This window comes from Gopherus evgoodei, chromosome 4 (genome assembly GCF_007399415.2).
Source record: "Gopherus evgoodei ecotype Sinaloan lineage chromosome 4, rGopEvg1_v1.p, whole genome shotgun sequence".
In the NCBI taxonomy this organism is placed as follows: Eukaryota; Metazoa; Chordata; order Testudines; family Testudinidae; genus Gopherus; species Gopherus evgoodei.
This window is the reverse complement of record NC_044325.1, coordinates 108,370,256-108,382,532: the sequence shown is the minus strand read 5'-3', so window position 1 is coordinate 108,382,532 and position 12,277 is coordinate 108,370,256. Positions and strand designations below refer to the sequence as shown.

Here is a 12,277-nt window from a genome sequence, read left to right as displayed (position 1 = left end):
AGCAGATGGGAGAAAAAACTTGAACACAAAAATGTTAGTGATCATGTTGCCGGCAGATAACTGCCTGAGGCCAAGCAACAGCGGGGAGGTCCGTCGCCTGGTGTGCCGCGCCAATAAACACACCAGGGTGGAGAAGCAAACCAAGTTTATTTGAGATCTCAAAGCGGTGCAGGGAGATTGACTCAGATCAAGCACACCTAAAACAAGCAGTCTGTTCCTTTATATCCATGAGAACTTTTCTCACTGACTAGCAATCCCCCGTTTCCCATCCCTCCTCCTCCTTCCTCCCCCTGTAGCAATTACGTAAGCACAGGTGCATTAAGTAATCTTGGCCCCGGCAGCTCGTTAGTAAGTTTTCCTTCTGCAAGTTATCTTGTCCTTCTGCTAAAGGTGCACAGGCCTCATTATTTCTGCTTTAGACCAGTTAGAACTGTTGCAACTGATAACGGCTGTTACACCTGGCCTTTTAGGTTGATTAAAGTTCAAACATGGAGGGACTCTTGTCTGCTGAGGCCTAAAACCAGGAAGGCTCCATACTCTTGTGGCCTTCCACCCTCCTGAGTTACGTAGGGTTATGCTTAGTGACACCAACAACTCCCTCCTTTGAGAATACTCAACAAACTTTTGGCTGAGTGTTCTCACATTTAAAGGATAACATGTGATTAAGCTCTAGGGAGCTGGAGTGCTTTACAGCAAGCAAGCAAGAGAAGAGTAACAATACACAACACCACACCAGTGAGCAGGAGGTGAACAATGCCTTCCCCTATTTCTCCCAGGTTGAGTAACCAGCCCCAGAGGGAATAGGAAATAGTGGGTTTCCTTTCCTGGGCCTTCCACTGTTCAAAAGCCTGTTTGGCTGACAGGATGTGCCTGTTAATATCCTGTGCGCTTTCTGGGACATAAGTACAGCATTCATCCCCTATAAGGGCGCACACCCAGCCCTGGGAAGCCACACTTCCACCCAGGAAGTGTCCAAGTATGTCTCCATGATCACAGATCAGATGGTATTCCTGATGCGTCTGTAAGGGCAGTGGGCCAAGTCTGGTATTTAAGATCACTCCAAATGGCCATCAGCTGGTAATTCAGGAAATCGCTAATTCCTAAACATACTAGATCCCACTGCAATGCCTTCCCAGCCTCAGTTATATTTAATACCATCTTTTCTTGGTGTAGTACTATAATACACCTGTTATTTAACTATTCTCAGGTACTGTCAAAAGGCATTTCCATTAATAGCATACATTATTAGTCACTGGAATGGTTTCAATACGGGTAAAATTTCTAGTAGCAGAACAAACTCTTTGGGTACTTGTTATTTAAAATCCAATTAGAGAGATATATATATGCTGAAGGATTTATCCAAAACACAGGGCGCAGCCTGTAGAATAAACCCCAAAATCCAATTAATACCACATTCCCAAACATGGGTCCCACAAATGTCCTCCCACCAGTGTATAATTCTTTGTTTCTTCACCAGGGTCAGTTCTTAATGTCCTTTCTAGTCAGGAATTCCTGGACTTTGGCAATTTCAGTGGAGCGAGTGTTCCTTCTTCTTTCCCAAAACAGTCATGGTGCAGCATCCTGGTACTTTTTCCTTACTGTCCAGAAGGCACAGTGGAGCTAGAAGGTGAAATAGGCTAATCATCAATAGGAGAATTCTCCCGAGGTGGAGGGGTCTTTTTGCAGTGAGAATCTTGGGACCAAGCAGTCAGCCTTTGGCACTTCACAGCGGTGTTGGTAAGTAGCAGGACTTAATAAGGGCCTTTCCAGCATGGAGCCAAGGCAGTCTTTTGTCGGTGGACCTTTACATCAATCCCGTCTCCTGGTTCCAAGGAGTGGCAGGGCTGCTAGGGTCTTTGGGTAGCCCTTCTTTACCTGTGAGAAAAGAAACTTAACACATTTCATTAGTGCCTGGCAATGTTTTTCAGATCTCATAGCTGTGTGGGCAAATTCAAGCCCTCCTTTTCCTAGTTGTTAGCCAAGTCTTAACTGTGAGCAGTGTCCTTGAATAGAGTCAGTGTCTTATCTATAGCCTGAGCTTGCTAGCTAATTTTTTTTTTTCCCCGTTAACTCATTCTGTGCTTTGTTCTTCTTCTCTTCTTGGCTTCTTTTAACCTGCAAAGGAAACTTCCACTTTTTACTTATACACCTTTTTCCCAACAATGAAGACATAAACATTGTCATTATACAGTACATTAGTCTTATTATTTAATATATGCCACACACACCCTTTTACTAAAATAACCTTATTACAGAGCTTTGGAGCAACAAGCCAGGACAAGCACACCCACTTTGAGGAGTTCACTCAATACAACCTCTAGTCCAATAGCCTTCCACCATCCCCAGCCCTCTGGCTAGAAATCTGAGGTAGCCAGAAAGATCCCATGTACAATATGGGGAGTGGGTTAACTTTTCATGTCTTTGCTTTCAAAGACTGTTGGTATGCAAATTTTAACAACAATTTTGCAATTAACAGTTTGACCAATAAAGTTTCTTTTCCTTACTTAAGGAAATGCATTAGACGTTAGTATATTACATTCTCCTGATTTATCTAAACACTTTGTATTTCAAGTTGAACAAAACAAGTATCTGCATTTTAATTTAACCTTTTTGTTTGATTTTAAACTAGACTATTTTATAAAAATATTAAACACAACAATTTTGGCCACGAGACAAACACCACAGGACAGAACATAGAACACAAAACATGATTCCTATTGTACCAGTAAATGCATGGTACGTTGAATGCTGTTCAGCTGGCATCAGTTTTCTCTGATTATCTGAAAGACAAAAAAAGAGAGGTCTACCCACCCCTTCTGGGCAGACAATCAGTGCTTGAAATATACAAATACTCTTGTTGGCTTCAGGCAAAACAGAGGAATTACCCCATAGTTTCTTGTATTAGTTTCATAGGCAGCCCAGGTTTTCAATTACATAACACTGTATACATTCTTCAGCTAATTCAACTAAATTGTTCATAGCCACACCAAATGATTGCAATCCAATAACTTCTTTGCCTGAATTTATTTACAAACATTTCACAGACACCAAAAACTTTTTTTCTTTAGCATTTTTACAAAGTTCAACTGCCGTTTTCTCCAGCAACTACAGAGTTAACTTCTCATTCTCCCTTAAATCACTTGCTTGTCTCCCAACAGCCACTTTTATCAACTTAAATCACCATTCCAAGTAAGTCCTGGGTATTTGAAATCTCCATGCTTACACTGACTGACTCCTTCCTTCCACTACACCCTTAAAGTTTTCCAACCTGCTTTCCAATCTCTCTCTCTCTCTCTCTCTGTGTTGCCTGCCTGCCTGGGCCCGATCCTGCTTTTCTTGCTGAACCGTCCCTTCCATGGGCACCAACTTGTTCCACTACCAGTTTAGCTAGGAGGGTGGGCTTCTCATCTAGCCCCCACCCCTCCTGGTCTCTTCCCTTAAACATTCTTACTCACAAGACTACCCGAGTCCTCCTTCATGAGGCTTGCCACCTGGACAAAAACACATGGCCCATTGGGCAAAGGCCATTTACTTAACATATAATTTAAAGGACTATTCTTAGAGGGTTTACCCAGAGACTCATTCATCTGTTTGACACTTAAACAGAAAAGAGAATTACACAGAGAGCAGAGGGAATTACAGTCTAAGCCAGACTTTCCCACCTTTATGCACTGACCGCTACAGGGGACGGGACAGAAGGATCTCAATTCAACCTCAGAACTTTCTCGCACACATGGCTTCTACTCCGAGGAATTACGAACAAGAGGTTCAGTTCTGCCCACACTCCTAACGCCCAAATGAACAGAGCAAAAAAACAACAGTAACCGGTTAAACAGAACAGAACCAGAACCAGATAGCGTTTTCTTATCCTATTAGGACTCACTTTTACTCATGCAGTTCTCAACATATAACACCAACAGTACCAAGCAAAGCAAACACAAAATAACAAGGGTAAAACAAATAGATGGTGTAAATTCTGCAGAGCTCCCCCCTTCTTAATTGCTCACCAAACTGTGACAAATTTCTGTTACCAATCTATCCCTCATGTCAGGTGATCAGGCTGACACTACAGGATCGTTGGGGGAAGATAAAGAAAACACACCATATAACTGAATTTTAAAGCTTCATTAATAAAATAATAAAACAACAACGGAGAGTGTTGGGAATGCTCCCTCATCACTCAAGAAAACATTAATGCCCCAAGCCCATTTCATACCCACACACGTACGTCCAGACTGGCCACTTCTGTGTATAATGTTCAGAGAAGGGGGGAGAGGTGGACAGGAGATTATCCTGTATACAGCTTGTCCAGAATTTCTAACATGCTTCCGCTCTTTGGAGGGCTGTTCTCTTGCACCCTGGAATCTTCTGCAGCGTCTCTTTCAGAGATTCCAGTCCAGGTCAGCTGCCTGCGGCTTCTTCAGTGTCACCAAGCCACACCGGCTCCGGGGTCACAAAGGCACACTGTTGGATCTTACTGGACAGTTAAGCTTTGCAAATGTAATCTTAGTTCTGTAACTTGTATTGCCTTTGGTTCGCCTCTGTCTATATTTTTTCCTTCACAGCCAGCTGGGGCCGAAAGCAGTTTTTCTTTGTACTTAGCATAGTCTGCTTTGATTCTGGACCTTGAACGCAGAGCAATCCCCCCCTTCCATCCCTGGGCCAAGATGATTTTTAAATTAACCCATTCCTTTCCTCAATAGACAAATTTGCTCACCCTGTGTCAGGGCTTTTTGGTGATTAAACGCTCCTCTTAGATGTATGATCTTATCTAGATTGAAGTACCTTCTAGTGGGCGTTGTTTAGATGGATTTTCACGCGTGTAAATATTCCATTTCTCTAAATACCTGAAGGTTGTTGAACCATAATGTACGTACATGTAATATGCTGGGGTACCCTAGGGGGTGAGATGGAATGTTTAGACTGCCCCCCACCCATTTTCCACTTACACACACAGGGAGGATGCCCTGTCCGCGCTAGCGGCTCATAAACTAAGGATTTTTCCCTACAGGGTACTCACACAGGAGAGGCTAACAAGGATGGCCACGACCCTCCTACACCTCCCTTCAGCAAAGAGCGTCAGCTAGTCTCTCGGAGACGGCGCCGCTTACTCTGATTGCATCCAGTGAGATGATCAGACTGTCAGTAGCCCACACGGAAAGGAAAGGGGAAGGGAAGATGGGTACACACACTCCTAGACCCAGGTAGCTTCCTCACCGGACGATGCCAGGCCAAGTCAGCCAACCATGGGTCGGACCTCCTAAAGATCTACTAGTTACTGGGCTTGCGTTAGAGTAGTCCTGGTCACGAGCTTTTGCTTCACAGGGTACTCTGGGCGTCTTCCGGTAACAGTCATTCACACTGCTTTTTAGCTACAACAGGGAGAGAGTGCACTAGGACATAGGGTCTCCCCTTTCTAGACAGGTCCCTCTTTTGTCCCTGCACTATCCCTAACCTGTTTTTGGATCCTTGCACTCTGCCAGACAGAGGGAGGAACTGGAACTACAGTGGGGTATTTTTACAAGAGCTCTCCATACAAACAGCTTCAGAAGCTACCCATTTACTGACAAAACAGGAGTAATTGGAGGATCATGTTATAATTAAGTGATCCTTCCGGTGGCCACCTTTCTGGTCCTCTAGTTGATATTGAGGCCAGTCTACTATACGGAACTTTTTAGTTTGCTTTTAGTTAGTGGATCTGATCCAAGCACTTCCCAATTCGCTAGAATGCATTCTAAGGGTGTACACCGTGCCCTGCCTGTACTCTGTCCCTGCCCCATATCCTAGGGTGACACTGGGCGTCCCCAGGTCATAACAGGCAAAAATCCAGACCACTGGACTGTTCCTACCTTATCCAAGGGACCGGTTCCTCACCGTCGCCCTCAACTGCTTCTCCACTACTCGAGCGCGTTGCACCGTTGTGCCCTCTGGGGTCAGTCGAACTGCGTCTCCGCCGAGGCCCCCGGTGAAGTCACCGGTGCGCGCTGGGCGTCGGTCGTCGCCGCAATCCGTCGACCACCAGAAGGGATCCAGGCAAGGCTAATTTTAGCCTCAATGCCCCACGTTGGGCGCCAAGAACTGTTGCCGGCAGATAACTGCCTGAGGCCAAGCAACAGCGGGGAGGTCCGTCGCCTGGTGTGCCGCGCCAATAAACACACCAGGGTGGAGAAGCAAACCAAGTTTATTTGAGATCTCAAAGCGGTGCAGGGAGATTGACTCAGATCAAGCACACCTAAAACAAGCAGTCTGTTCCTTTATATCCATGAGAACTTTTCTCACTGACTAGCAATCCCCCGTTTCCCATCCCTCCTCCTCCTTCCTCCCCCTGTAGCAATTACGTAAGCACAGGTGCATTAAGTAATCTTGGCCCCGGCAGCTCGTTAGTAAGTTTTCCTTCTGCAAGTTATCTTGTCCTTCTGCTAAAGGTGCACAGGCCTCATTATTTCTGCTTTAGACCAGTTAGAACTGTTGCAACTGATAACGGCTGTTACACCTGGCCTTTTAGGTTGATTAAAGTTCAAACATGGAGGGACTCTTGTCTGCTGAGGCCTAAAACCAGGAAGGCTCCATACTCTTGTGGCCTTCCACCCTCCTGAGTTACGTAGGGTTATGTTTAGTGACACCGACAATCATTCGGAACTGTTTTAGAACATTTTATTAGATGCCCCAAAAGCCACAACTGAGAGTTAAGGTTACCCGGGTTAGAAAAGCAGCGTGGCTTAGAGGGGAGGTTGAAAGAAGCAATAAAAATAAAAAGATAATGTATAACACATGGATGGGGGAGAAAGGGAAAGATGATAATATATATAAGTCAGAAGCTAGAAACTGTAGAAAATTCGTAAGGAAATCAAAAGAACTCAAAGAAAAATCCATGGCCAGCAGAGTTAAGACAATAAGGAAAACTCTTTATGATAACAAGAACAAAAGAAATCCTAACTATGGTGTTAACATATTACTAGATGTAAATGTCAGAATTGTCAATAATAATGCAAAAAAGGCACAAATGTTCAATACATTTCTGGTTTGTACATTGAAAAAAGCAAGGTGATGATATATTCATATCATAGGAGGTGTCAATGGAGGACAAAATAGTTTCCATTTTTAAAGTGACTAAGAAGGATGTTAAACAGCAGCTACTAAAATATGTCTGGATAACTTGTATCCAAGACTTTTAAAAAAGCTGGTCAAGGGACTCTCTGGACTGGACTGTTGACTTTTAATAAATCTTGAAGCAGTGGGGAAGTTCCAGAGGTCTCGAAGAAATCTAATTGTGCCATTATATAATAAAAAGATAAATAGGCTGAGCTGAGTAACTATAAGCCTGTCAATTTGACTTCCATCCAAAGCAAAACAATAGAGTGGCTGATACAGGACTTGATTCATAAACAATTAAAGGAAGGTAATATAACTAATGCCAACACTGATTTGTGAAAAATATCTTGTTAAATTAACTCTTACTTTTTGAAGAGATTACAAATTTGGCTGGTAAAGGTGACAGTGTTAAGAACATAAGAATGGCCATACTGGGTCAGACCAAAGGTCCATCCAGCCCAGTATCCTGTCTTCCGACAGTGGCCAATGCCAGGTGCCCCGGAGGGAGTGAACCTAACAGATAATGATTAAGTGATCCCTCTCCTGCCATCCATCTCCACCCTCTGACAAACAGAGGCTAAAGACACCATTCCTTACCCATCCTGGCTAATAGCCATTAATGGACTTCACCACCGTGAATTTATCTAGTTCTCTTTTAAACCCTGCTATAGTCCTAGCCTTCACAACCTCCTCAGGCAAGGAGTTCCACAAGCTGACTGTGCACTATGTGAAGAAGAACTTCCTTTTATTTGTTTTAAACCTGCTGCCCATTGATTTCATTTGGTGGCCTCTAGATTTTGTATTATGGGAATAAATAAATAACTTTTCTCTATTCACTTTCTCTACACCACTCATGATTTTATATATCTCTATCATATCTGCCCTTAGTCTCCTCATTCCCAAGCTGAAAAGTCCTAGCATCTTTAATCTCTCCTCATATGGGACCTATTCCAAACCCCTAATCATTTTATTTGCCCTTCTCTGGTCCTTTTCTAATGCCAGTATATCTTTTTTGAGATAAAGAGACCACATCTGTATGCAGTATTCAAGATGTGGGTGTACCATGGATTCATATAAAGGCAATAAGATATTCTCCATCTTATTCTCTATCCCCTTTTTACTGATTTCTAACATCCTGTTTGATTTTTTGACTGCCTCTGCACACTGCCTAGACATCTTCAGAGAACTGTCCACGATTACTCCAAGATCTCTTTCCTGATTAGTTGTAGCTAAATTAGCGCCCATCATATTGTATGTGTTGTTGGGGTTATTTTTTCCAGTGTTCATTACTTTACATTTATCCACATTAAATTTAATGGAATATAGTTAGACTTCTGTAAAGAATTTGACTTGATACCACATGAAATTTTGATTAGGAAACTACAATGATATAAAATCAACACGGAACATATTGGATCCATTAAAAACTGACTCACTGAGAGGTCTGAAAATCTAATTGTTAATAGGGAATCATCGAGCAGGTATGTTTCTAGCAAGGCCCTACTGGGGTCAGTTCTTGGCCCTATGCTATTTAACATTTTGTATCAGTGATCTGGAAGAAAACATGAAGTCATTGCTAGTAAAGTTTGTAGATGACACGAAGATTGGGAGAGTAGTAAATAATAAGAGAACAGGTCACAGAGTGATCTGGAACACTTGGTAAACTGAGCACAATCAAAATATATGAGAATCAATACAACCAAAGGTAAGGTTGTACATCTAGGAACAAAGAACATAGGCCAGCCATACAGCATGGGAAACTCTGTTCTGAAAAGCAGTGACTGAAAAAGACTTGGGGTCCTTGGGATAATGAGATGAACATGAGCTTGCAGCGCAACGCTGTGGCTAAAAGGACTAATGCAATCCTTGGATGTAAACATGGGGGGCTTTCAGTAGGAGTAGGGAAATTACCTATGTATTTGTCACTGGTACAACTGTTAGTGGTATACCGTGTCTTGTTCTGGTGTCTGCACTTCAAGAAGGATACTGAAAAATTGGAGAGGATTCAGAGAAGAGCCATGAAAATGATTAAAGGAAGAGAAAATATGCCTTATAATGAGAAACTCGCGCTCAACCTGTTTAGATTATCAAAATGGTAAGGGGTGATTCTGATCAGTCTAAAGTAACTACATGGCAAACAAAAATTTGATGATAGAGCTCTCATTGTTCTAGCAGACAAAAATAACTAGATTAAGTGACTGGAATTTGAATCTAGACACATTCAAACTAGCAATAAGATGCAAATTTATAATAGTGGATGTAATTAATCATTGGAGCAACATACCAAGGACTGTGATGCATCCTTCATCACTGGAAATTTGTAAATCAAGAGTGGAGGCTTTTCTAAAAGATTTGATCTACTAATAACCACAGCTATTGGACTTGAACCAGGAATTAATTCAAGGAAGTCCTGTGGTTTGTGTTATGCAAGAGGTTAGACTAGATGATCATAATGGTCCCTTATGGCCTTAAAATCTATGAAGGCTTTCTGGCAGTCCATCCATCAACGGTACTAAAAAGCAAGTTGGATGCAACTATCAATGTAATTTAAATATTGCTGTACATTTAGAACTGGAGGGGGAAAAAACAACCAATCACGATGTGGTTCACTGTTTTAATGTATGTTATCACTTTCTCTTCTGAACAATTTTGACAAATTATATTATAGTATGAAATTGGAAAATTAGTGTTGGAGATTTCATATTCTATGATTGTTCTGATGCAGCTTTCTGTAACTGTAATTTACTCTGAAATATTCAGACATGCCTCTCCTGTCACATTAAACAACTTTCCACCTGCATCATTTCATTTGACTGCTTTTGATCTATCTATATTAGAAGCTGAAATCCTGCACAACAGACAGGGCATGAACAGAGCGCTCTGAATCAGTGATGGCATGTTGGATGCAGAACGGCGTATATTTCCCCAGTTGCCACGACGGCCATCAGGGACCAGAGGAGTTTCTGGCAACCCCAAGACTGGGGTACAAAAATGCACATACATATACCAGCCATCCCCACATTGGAGTCTGTGTCAGCACAGGGATGTCTTCAATTTACAATGTTTTCCTATTCTCATACTGTATTGAAAAAATTGCTTCAATAACAGCAAAGGATAGTACGCAAGCAAACAAAGAAGTCCTTTTCCAAAGCCAGCTTGTCTGCCTCACTGTTGTGATGAATGCCTTTGGTACCTGCAGACTTCATCTGAACTTCATAACCAGTTATCAGGTTCTGCTGCCTAAATTACTGTGAAGCTGATGTATCGCCATACCTGAAGTTCTTTAAGTAACCTCAATAGCTTTATTTCAGCACTTCACGAATGCAACATCAGCAAGTGGAGTTTGCAGCTTACAAGCTCTGCTATCATTAGTGTTCATACACATGACAGGTAACATTTTCAAAAGCACCTAAGTGACTTATGGTATGTCTACGCAGAATTTTGGAGAGAGCCTCCCAGCCCAGGTCAACAGACTGGAGCTATCAGAGCTTGCACAAAATAGCTGTCTAGACAGCGCTCTGAAGTTTCAACTCACACTGAAGCTCAGACTCTGAACTTATGCTCCCGAGTCACCTGGGTTCTTTAGAGCATGTTACCCACAATAACTATTTCAGGCCATGTGGTTGGTTTCAATGAAGAGTTTCAAAGGCTTCAGCAAGCAGTGCCACCAATACTCTCACTTCAGTGAGGTGGTACTTTGAAAATCTCTTATCAATCCTTGTGTTCTGAACGTGAATACAAGTCTTTGCCTTAGCATCTCTGTAGCCTGTAGCCTTTCCTGGTGGAGCAAACTCTATTTAACAAAACTCCGTAACTGTACAGAATGAGTTATGTCCTGTAGGTTGCAATTTCTTTACAGGAACTAGGAAGATGGATCTTCCAAGGAAACTGTTGGCTCTGTGTCATATGTTAGTAGTACTACTTTATGAATCACCCTTCTGGACCTATTGGCATATTGTTTTATATTAAAGTCTACTCTACTAGCAGTTACATTAGCCAGAACATGCAGGGCAACCTCTAAGTTATTGGTCTTGACTCTGTTGCTACCAAATAATTTAATTACTAGACTTACCTCCTCTGATGTATATTGAGTAGAGTCCTCTGCATATGTGTGGGTCTTTTTTAAATCTTTTTTTTTCTTTTAGTCTTTTAACTAACTCCAAACATTGTTTATTTGTCATGTAATGCAAATAGCAACAACAGCAGTGGCTATATGAGATTCATATGCAAAGTCCATAAATTAGGGTTATCGTGTGGATCTGTGACACTGAAGGACTTTGCTACCATAAACCAGTGAATTACACTATGACATGACACAGTTGAAAATATATCTTTTCATCACTGAGAGGTGTGCTCTATGGTACAAAATTCAGCAACAGCAAAAATGCTGCATTATGTTATTGGATTATGTGTCACTTGTGATTGCAGCAATATTTAACAAGTTATGAGAAATGGGAGGAAATGTTATATACAGTTATTCTTTGTTCAAACATTTTATTTTACTATCTATTTTTATTTATTAGCAAAATGCCCAAGACTGTGCTTGGCATGTTGCCGTACAGCTAAAACATAATCTCCATCTCAGTGGTTTTACAATCTGTTTGCAGATGTGACCCAAAACAACAGAGCTGATTAAACAGTAGTAGGTGGGAGGATGGAAGGAGTAAAATCAAGAGGATTAGAGGGTTACTCAGCTAAAGCTCTGGACAGCTTGGTGGAGCAAAAATTGTTTTCAGAAATATAAGGAAAGTGGAATCCTTATGATTCATTTCTTGTAATTGCCATGGAGGATGTGGCTTCTGAGGAAGGATATGTCAGATATATTGTACAGACTCTGCAGTTTCAGTCAAACATTGTTTATTTGTCATGTAATGCCAATATCGGCAATAGTAGGGGCTATCCTGTGTTAAATTCACCATCATCAGTCTAGCTGTTTTTGCCTCTAGACACCGAATACGTGGCTGGTCCTGACCTAGTTCACGTCAGTAGGCAGCCTCCCCCATACACCTGATGTAAATCTCCATTTAGCTCTCCAATCACCATTTTATTGCCATAGCTCACGCACTTTTGTGTTGAGCTGGAGTTCCATTTTCAGAAGAATATTGGCTTGCCATGAATAACTACTCAAACCTTGACATTTAACCATATTGCGTTCCTGTTTCCTTTTATTCTTTAGGTTTTTTGT

At 41.9% G+C, this 12,277-nt stretch overlaps 1 protein-coding gene across 1 annotated transcript in view; it reads left to right on the top strand.

Moving 5' to 3' along the window:
- Positions 1-12,277, top strand: part of USH1C (USH1 protein network component harmonin) — a 106,478-nt gene that overhangs the window by 47,528 nt on the left and 46,673 nt on the right. The gene's annotated exons all lie outside the window — the stretch shown is intronic.